This window comes from Myodes glareolus, chromosome 20 (assembly GCF_982192425.1).
Source record: "Myodes glareolus chromosome 20, mMyoGla1.1, whole genome shotgun sequence".
Classification (NCBI taxonomy): domain Eukaryota; kingdom Metazoa; phylum Chordata; class Mammalia; order Rodentia; family Cricetidae; genus Myodes; species Myodes glareolus.
Genome location: NC_142045.1, coordinates 30,319,317 through 30,328,489, shown reverse-complemented (window position 1 = coordinate 30,328,489; position 9,173 = coordinate 30,319,317).

Sequence of the window (9,173 nt, the reverse complement as noted above, 5' to 3'; positions counted from 1 at the left end):
CCTACCACTATGCCTCCAGGAATTAGGAGCCCTCCTGTGACTGAGGTTAGTCTTTCCCTTCTTCTCACAAGTCCTAGTCTCTCCACCTCACGTGATTCAATGAGGACTGACATCATCAGACAGCAGCCCTCCCACCCTAACAGGCACAAGACCCAGACTTGACTGTCAGCTCTTCCCATTCCTCAGTCTCAGTGACCATGTGATTGTTCCAGGATAAGCGTATGCAATGAACAAGATCAGTCGGACATGTATTACTTTGAGGGGGAAGAGAGAGAGAGAGAGAGAGAGAGAGAGAGAGAGAGAGAGAGAGAGAAGCCTGAGTAGAAGTATAGACAATTTTTGGTCTTAGTATACTTAGACCATCTTTCCTATAATTTTAAAGAGAACCTGGAAGAAAAATGAAGTCAACAAAAAGAAGAATCTATAGATGAAAAAGAGAGACCAAGTCACTGACAACATCATGTTAGTGTCTAGGTAGAAGCTTCTCTGAAGCAGCAATCCTGGGCTTTTCATTTACATAAACCAGTTAATCTCTTTTGCCTGAACCTTTTCAAACTAGGTAGCAGTCACTTGTCATAAAGAATCCTAACCAATCTACCTCTGCTCTCGCACATTGATCCTTCAAACACTTTAGGAGAAGGGACATTTCCTCCCTCCCTCCTCCCCTCTCTCCCTCCCTCCTTTTCTCTCACCTTCCCTCTTTCCCTCCCTCCCTCCTTCCTCCCCTCTCTCCCTCCCTCTTTTCCTCTCACCTTCCCTCTTTCTCTCCCTCCCTCCCTCCCTCCCTTCCTGTAACTAAATAACTTCAACAGGATTCTCAATTATCAAAAATTTGGCAGCTTTTTACATCATTGTTTTAATTTCAGGCTTGGGGGTTGAACCTAGACTCTTAGTACGGGCCAAGCAAGCACTAAGTGAGCTGGATGTGGTAGGGACTGGGCTGCAAAGAAAACTGACGGCCAGTGTAGGAAACATAACAAGGCTCTGTCTCAAAATGAGAAGTTTAAGAAATAGGGATGGCGGATGTGATTCAACAGCAGAAGGCTTACCTAGTACATACAAGGCTCTAGCTGGGCTCAGTTCCCAGCACCATATGCAACACTTGGAGGTGGGGGATAGCTCTGTATCTTCAAGTAATTGTAGAGGTTTGATCACATAGTGTAAAAACCCTGGTTCCAGTAGAGAGTCAAGGCCACCTTGCGTCTTTGTACACCATTCTTCAGTTTGCTTGATTTTTGCCTGTTTACTTGAAAGAAGGTATTTATTGCAAGGGCTGGCCTTGGATGACTAGGTGACTAAGAATGGCGAAGACTAACTCCTGACCCTCCTCAGCTTTGACTGACCATGCCCTGGGGTTACACCACCAGCAGGCCAGCATCATTCTTCTTGGTCTTTCATGACACTATATTTTAGTCAGTGGCCTGGAACTCAAAGGATGGCAACACATCACCGATCTCAACCTCTAATTCATCCCATCTGGGTTTTGCCATTTCCAGTGATGCTGGTCTTTGTCCTTGGCCAGGTGTGCTTGTCATGTGACTTGTTACTTCTTTGCTGCCCGTCTTGGGTCTGTTTGGAGTCACACTGTGCTTTCAGCTGCTCTTCACTGTGTGTTTGCTCACAATATGCTAAAATGTGCCTTGCTCCACGGTCCTCTGTGCTCTACCTAGGACCTTCTACTTGCTCATATCATCTGAATGTTGGTGACCCCCGTGCTAGCTCCCAATTTAGCGCTGGTAAGAAGCAAGACTTATCTGTTATGGTAGTGCCTTTCCCGTAACCCCAGCTCTCAGGAGGATCTTAAGTTCCAGGACAGCTTAGCTGACATAGTGAGACCATGTCTCAAAAATAAATGAATTAAAGAAAGAAATCATATCATAGTGTAACTCCTGAGAGATTTTATGATAAAGGAAAACAGAAAGCTATGCGGCTTGACATTTTTCATAAAAATGCTTTCTAGGATTCACCGTTCCAATTTATTAGTTATATAACACACTTAAATGCTCCCATCTGACGGTGACTTCATTTCTATGAACCAATAAAATTACTTAAACACATGCCAGGAGAGATTAGCCAGCTAAATCTGTGACTGTTGGATAGAAGAGTAAGTGTTGGCAGAGAGAGCAGAAGCCCCCAGCAGAAAGGTCAGAGAGGACGCAGTGAATTCCCAAATTCTCTTTAGACCCTTTAGCAGCAGTAAATGATGAGGTGACCAACTGAAAGATTCATTCTACAATTGCAAGCTTTTATCCTTCAAGCTCACTGAATCAGGAATATATGTTGGACAGGGATCCGAGAAAACATTTTCCAGATTTTTGTGCAAAATATCCCTAAAAATATGCACCCTACTACATTTGATTCAGCCACATGCTTGGATTCAGCTTTCTTGGGACAATTGTATCAACATTGTATTGCATCGTGTCAAGCATCTCTCTGTGAAAACTAACTGTTATAAGTCGTCTCTAACCACTTAGTCATTCTTGTCTTTATATAGTTATGTATTAATAGCAGAAAGTGTTAACCCTGCTAACTAAGAAGTGAATCAAAAATTATTTGAGGGGCAGGCATGGTGGTGAGTGCCTTTTAACCCCAGCACTTTGGAAGCAAAGACAGGCAGATCTCTCTGAGGTTGAGACCAATCTGTCCTACATAGTGAGTTCTAGGTTAGGCAGGGCCACTCAGGGAGACGCTGTCTCTACATGGTCCCAGGAACTCTAGACAAAGGATACTTCTTATGTCAGAGTTTCAGAGGTCTCTAAAACAGGCATAGAAGGAAGGGCAGGCATGGGCTCTACCTTTACATAGTTACCAAGTAGCTGAGCAGGCATGAAGCAGCATGCTTTCAAAATAAAACAAAAATCGGTAAACAAATGTCCAAGGAAGAGTGTCCGGCAAACCTTTAATCTACTTGGGCACTCTGTGAAGGAAAGGAAACATTTTTGAACTTGCAACCATGCATGAAGTTATACAGAGAACAGGAGGGTGACTTCCAACCTAAGAGCAATGTATGATCGATCACAAGACAGGGGAAGGTACATTTCAATGTCCTAGCATGATGTAGGAACAATTTCACTAGAACTGAAGAGCCATGGGGTTGATTTGATCCTGATCTTCTACTTTTTGGGGCTGTCTTATACAGGCCTGTGTTACAAGCTTCAAAGTTTACGAGAGCCCTTTGATAGCCAATTGTCATAATCAACATAGCCTTTTCCACCTCATAAAGTTCCATTTTCTTACTTCTTAGACATCTCACCATAGCATATTTTGTAACTTTTAGTCATTTCCCATGTTCATATTAATTATTTTTGTGTGGGGAAATTTAAAAAGGAAATATACGCTGTTTAAATCTCAACATAGTTGTTTAATTTGAAGTGCTGACACCAAACACATGTGACTCAGCCTCCTTCGTTGGCAGTCCATCTTTGTTTGGCTTCCTGGGGTAGCTATGCTAATATGGAGAACATTACTGCTTTGGGAAACGGGATTAGCTGAAGTCCAGGTGCTTAAAATATTCCCCAGCCCGAATACAAACATGTCCAAGTGTTTATCCATCAATCACTCTTGAGTGCTCCTGATGGGCTATTCTGCTCCCCTCTGTAGTTTACTCTTAGCAATCACCCTCTAATGCCCTAGTAAACTAGAGCAAAGATCTCCTTCTGGATGTTCTCTCACCATTAGCAAGCTATAAACACACTCCAATAGCTTTCTTTCTTTTTAATTTTTATTTTTGTTTTGAGACAGGGTCTTACCATGTAGACCTGGCTGATCTGGAACTCACTATGCAGGCGGGACTGTCCTCAGACTCAGAGACCTGCCTCCCTCTGCCTCCTGAGTGCTGAAACCCAGCTTTCATTCTCCTCTCTGCAGTCTGACTTCTAGTGCTATAGGAATGGTTACTGAATAAATTATAGAAGCAAATGAATGGATCCCTGTCGGAGTGCTTAACACTATGTGAGCGCCTAGTGTAGTGCTGTGTGCTTGTCACGGCAGTTCTAAGAGACTGGGTCTGAGACCATCCTCTACTACATAGTAAGACTGTCTCAAAATGCAAAACAGACAAAACCCCTAATGTTCCGTGAGTTTCATATTTCTATATTACACCTAATTCTAGAATTTTGAACTTTTTCTAAAAGGTGACCAAAAGAGAAAACATTAAATTTCATTTTGGAAGATAAGAGAATCTAGCAAAAGAGGGAGGAAATATGTGATAACTCATTAACTATACTGGGTAGCTATTTTATGTTTAGACAAAATGATTTACTTAATAAATTGTGATGCTGAGTCATTTGTCAGTAATCAGATACACCAAGGGAGGTAGATGAGTGGTGTGCACATCTCACTCCAGCACTCAGGAGGCTGGAGCTGCAGCCTCATGAAGTCTGAGCTAGCCTGACTACAGAGAGTCTGCAACAAAAATTAACTACTTAAAAAATACTAGAGCTATAGCTCAGTGGCAGATCCGCTTCTATGTAGTAGGACCTAGGTTCAATCTCCAGTACTGGAAAAAAGATGTCATACAAGATTTTTTTGAGTTGGGCAGGGTCTTTCAGCTTTGCAGGCTAGCCTGGAACATATATAGATCCTGATCCTCCTGATCCTCCAATCTCCAACGCCTAAGTGCTGGGATTACAAGTGTGTGCTACAACACCCTGGTCAAAACCCATAATCTATAAAAGTGCCCCGGGGCCAGGAAATGTAGCACACACATTGGTAGCCCCAAATATTATGGAGGTTGAGGAAGGATGGCCAGAAATTCAAGTCTGCAGTCCCAGTTCCTGCCGACTAAAGTAGAAGGAGCAAACCTTGACAGCCTGCTCACTGCAGAGTAAGTTCAGGGTCAGTCTGCTTAACTGGACAAGACCTCACCTCAAAACAATCTAAACAGGGATGGGTATACAAACCATGACAGGGTATGTTTGAGACCCTGGGTGTGATCCTCAGAATGTGATAGCTATTCTTGGTTGTCAACTTGACTACAATCCTGTAGTGTTTTTATTTTTTAACTTCTTGGGCATCCATCACACAGCTCCCAAATAAATACGTAGAAACTTATTCTTACTTGTGAATGTTCAGTCTTAGCTTGATTTATTCCTAGCCAGCTTTTCTAACTTAAATTATCCCATCCCTTTAACCACAGTTTTCCTCTGGGCTTTGTATCTTCCTTTATTTTGTATATCTTTTGGCTCCATGGCTGGCTGAGTGGCTAGGTGACTGCCCTTAGCATCCTTTTCTTCTTCTCCTTTTCTCACTCCTCCCCATTCCCTAGATTTCTCCTCCTATTTATTCTCTCTGCTTGCCAATCCTTCCTATTTCTCTCCCCTGAGTTACTACTGGGCATTCAGCTCTTTATTAGATCAATCGGGAGTTTTAGACAAGCATAGTAACAGTTTTATAGCGTTAAACAAATGTAGCTTAAAAGAATGTAATACATCTTTGCATCATTAAACAAATATTCCACAGAATAAATGAATGTAACACATCTTAAACTAATATTCCACAACAGCATCCAGAATTAACTAAAACCTCAAAATGGAGGACACAATTGTGAAATTTGTTGTTGTTGTTTTGTTTTTTTTTTCAAGACAGGGTTTCTGTAGCTATGGAGGCAGTCCTGGAACTTGCTCTATAGACTAGGTTGGCAGCAAACCACAGAGATCCACCCGCCTCTGCCTCTGCCTCCTGAGAGCTGGGATCAAAGGCATTCACCATTTAGATTAATCTGTAATAGTAAATTCCACTTCTAATCTGGATCTTTAAAATAGCAGAGACACCTTCACTCCAGATCTTTGAGCTGGAAAACCCACCTCTAATCTGGGTCACACCTTCTGCTGGAAGCCATATAAGGACGTGGAAGGAAGCTTTTGCTTTGCTTGCTTACTCTTGCCTTGCTAGCAGCAAGTCCATCCCTTCACTAACATCAGAACCTTCTTCAGGATTCCAGCATCTACTGGAGACCTGCTGAGACATTCAGCCTTCTGGATTCTTAGAACTTCCATTCAGAGACAGCCATTGTTGAACTAGCGGGCCTAGAGCTTGTATATCGTTCTAATAAATCCCTTTTCTATATAGAGAGAGATTCATTCATTAAGTTCTGTTACTCCAGAGAACCCTGACAAACACAAGGAACTATCAAAACCACGATTTTTGTGCCAACCCTTCATAAGACAAAAGTCGAAACTTATGAAAACCAGGGCAGTACTTATTTTAAAGTGAAGTTCTGACCTCTAGTGGCTAAACAGAATTAATAACGGAATCTATTAAATAATTTAATGTCACTATCTTAGTTGTGGTTTCTATTGCTGTGAAGAGACACCATGACTATGGCAACTCCAATAAAAGGAAATATTTAATTCAGTTGGCTTATAGCTTCTGAGGGTTAGTCCATTATTTTCATGACGAGAAGCATGGCAGGCATGCAGGCAGACATGGTGCTGGAGAAGGATGGAGAGTTCTTGGCCCATTGGTGACAGGAAGTGAACTACTTACCACATTGAGCATAGCTTAAGCAAAGAACACCTCAGAGCCCACCCCCACAGTGGCACACTTCCTCCAACAAGGCCATATCTACTCCAGCAAAGTCACACCTACTAATAGTGCCACTTCCTTTGGGGGATGTTTTCTTTCAAACTATCACAGTCACAGAGAGAAAATGACACTGTAACTTTCCTAATGCGAAGCCACGAGTAAAATTCAGATCCACCTGAAATACCCTTGAAACCAATCAAACTTATCGATTTAAAAAAATATCGACTTTGAGGTCAGGTGAGATGGCAAATCTCTGAAGTGACAGCAATTTGGGAGTTGGAGGCAGGAGGATCAGGAGTTCAAGGGCATCTTCAGCTACGTAGCGTTTGTTGGAGTTGGAGGACACCCTGGGAGATCCCATCTGGAAAGTAAAGAAAAAGCAGGTTTGTGACAAGATAAGGTGCTAATATAACAAAAGGCCAGTGTATAAATGGAGCAACTGTGGAAGACTCAGTCAGGAATCACGGGGGACCAGAGTACACAGGGCCTTAATGTCCTATGGGAACAGGGCCCAGATCTTAGCAGGCACCATCTATACAATAATGGAAGTACCTACCATTCAGGTCATAAAGCCAGCATGGAGCGCCACCTGCCAAAAACAAGAACAAAGACCTGATCATCCAAATCCATAGTTCTGGCAAAGTCTCTGAATGACTAGCTTTGCTTTTGGCTTTTGTGGCTTCATTTCTGGCTAACTGTTCTTGTTAATCGAAGTAAGTCAGTCCAGGACATGGTTTTTGTGCTTAAAATCAAGCCTGATAAAATGTGGAGCTACCCTGGGATCCTGAACACTGAGTGTAGTCGCTGGCTGGCTGACAAAGACTTTCTATTGGCTTAACCCCGTGTCTGAGAAGTTTTCTCTGGTGGGTAATCCGCAACAATAACAAAGACGAAGAGTTTATTTTGTGCACACCAGGGGCTCAGCAAAAGTATTTAACAGAGAAGATACAAGATGATCTGGGCATAAGAAGTGTGGAGGGCCTCTCACTAGGGAGAAACAGGCGGGAAAGACGGTCTCGTCCATCTACCCTTACGTTTACCACCTGACATCCACACATGACCCAAATCAGCCTCATTTGGGCTCCAGACAAGGTCCCAAGAAAAAGACCAAGTATGAAAGTGAAAGGAAGAGATAACAAATGGAAAGAAGCAGAAGCTGGGGCCAGGAGGGCTGCAAGGGGTGATGACCCAGGGCACCAAGTTTAGCAGCTGCAGAGCTTTTCTTACATCCCTCTAACGGGGAAGCGGGAAACACACCAGTAAGGAGCATCAGACAGCAGAACTGCACAGTGCTCAGAATGTCTCGTTTGCCCGTAGCAAGGTACTTTATGGAACAACAAATCAAGCACTTTACATCCCAGGGTCTGGAACATTTGACCACATGCATATGGTGGGTGCCAAGTGCCAGTTTCTGGACTACAGCCCCTCAAGCCCTGGTGCCAGTCCATGGGCCTTTCCTGGCATGACCCTGGATAGGTGAAGGGCAAAATGTGCACGTCCCATTAAGGCCTCCAGCCAATTTTCAATTCAGTCTGGGCCTCAACCCACAAAGGTGATACTCTATCTCTCCCAGCCTTCGCTCCCCACCTGTAGTGAGAGAGGCTTGAACTCAGTAACAAGGAGGGAACAAGGGAGAAAATGAAACTTAAGAAAACATCATTTTCCCAGGTTAGAGATGGGAAGCCACGCCTTCGACTTCAAAACAAAGCACCCACTAGTGTGTGGGCACTTAGGCACACTCAGGGTCAGAGAGGGTGGATCTCTGTTAGAACTGCTTTCTGTCTGATACTGTTAGATGCTGCTCTTTAAAAGCTCAATGTATAGCGCACACCTTTAATCCAGCACCCAGGAGACAGAGGAAGGTGGACTTCTGTGAGTTCGAGGCCAGTCTGGTCTGTACATTAAGTTTCAGGTCAGCCAGAGTCACATGTATAATACTAACTATAATACTGTCGAGGGCTTATGCTGGAACTTTGGTCTCTCTTTATTGCAACACCAGCTCAGTGCAGGCGGAACACAGGTACACTGTGAAACAAGGGCAAAGAGGTACAAGGATGCTAATGGTCCCCTCGCTTTCCAGAAAAAGCATGACTATCAAATCCTCACTCACAGAATAAAATGTGTATATATTCTACCAGTGCAGTAACAGTCTGCCAGCGTCTCCTTTTCCAACTACCCTGTCTGTGATGTAGTCTTTTGTGCTGTTTTGCTTCAGCTTCAGAACTAGGCTGTTTGATTTCTGACCCAAGACCAATGCTCACCTAGAAGCAGGGACAAAATCCCCTGGAGACAAATATCTGTCTTTGGGTGTGGTTTTTTTATTGGTTGTTTGTTTGAGGCAGTGTCTAGTTCTGTAATGCCAAGTCTGCAAGTCACTCACTACACAACACACAGGCCTTAGATTTGTGGCTGTACTGACGCAGTCTCCAGAGTGCTGGGATTATAGGCATGAACCACCATATCAGTCAAGGGCTGGCTTTGAATAAAACTCGGCTACCAATTCTGTCTCCTGAGTTCTAGGTGAGCCAAACGTTTGACTCCAGTAGTACAGAGACCCAAATACTTGTACGTAAGTGTTTCAGCAGCTTCAATACAGCAGCACGAAGGTAGAAAACAACCAAATGCCCACCAATAGAAGGTGGATAAAA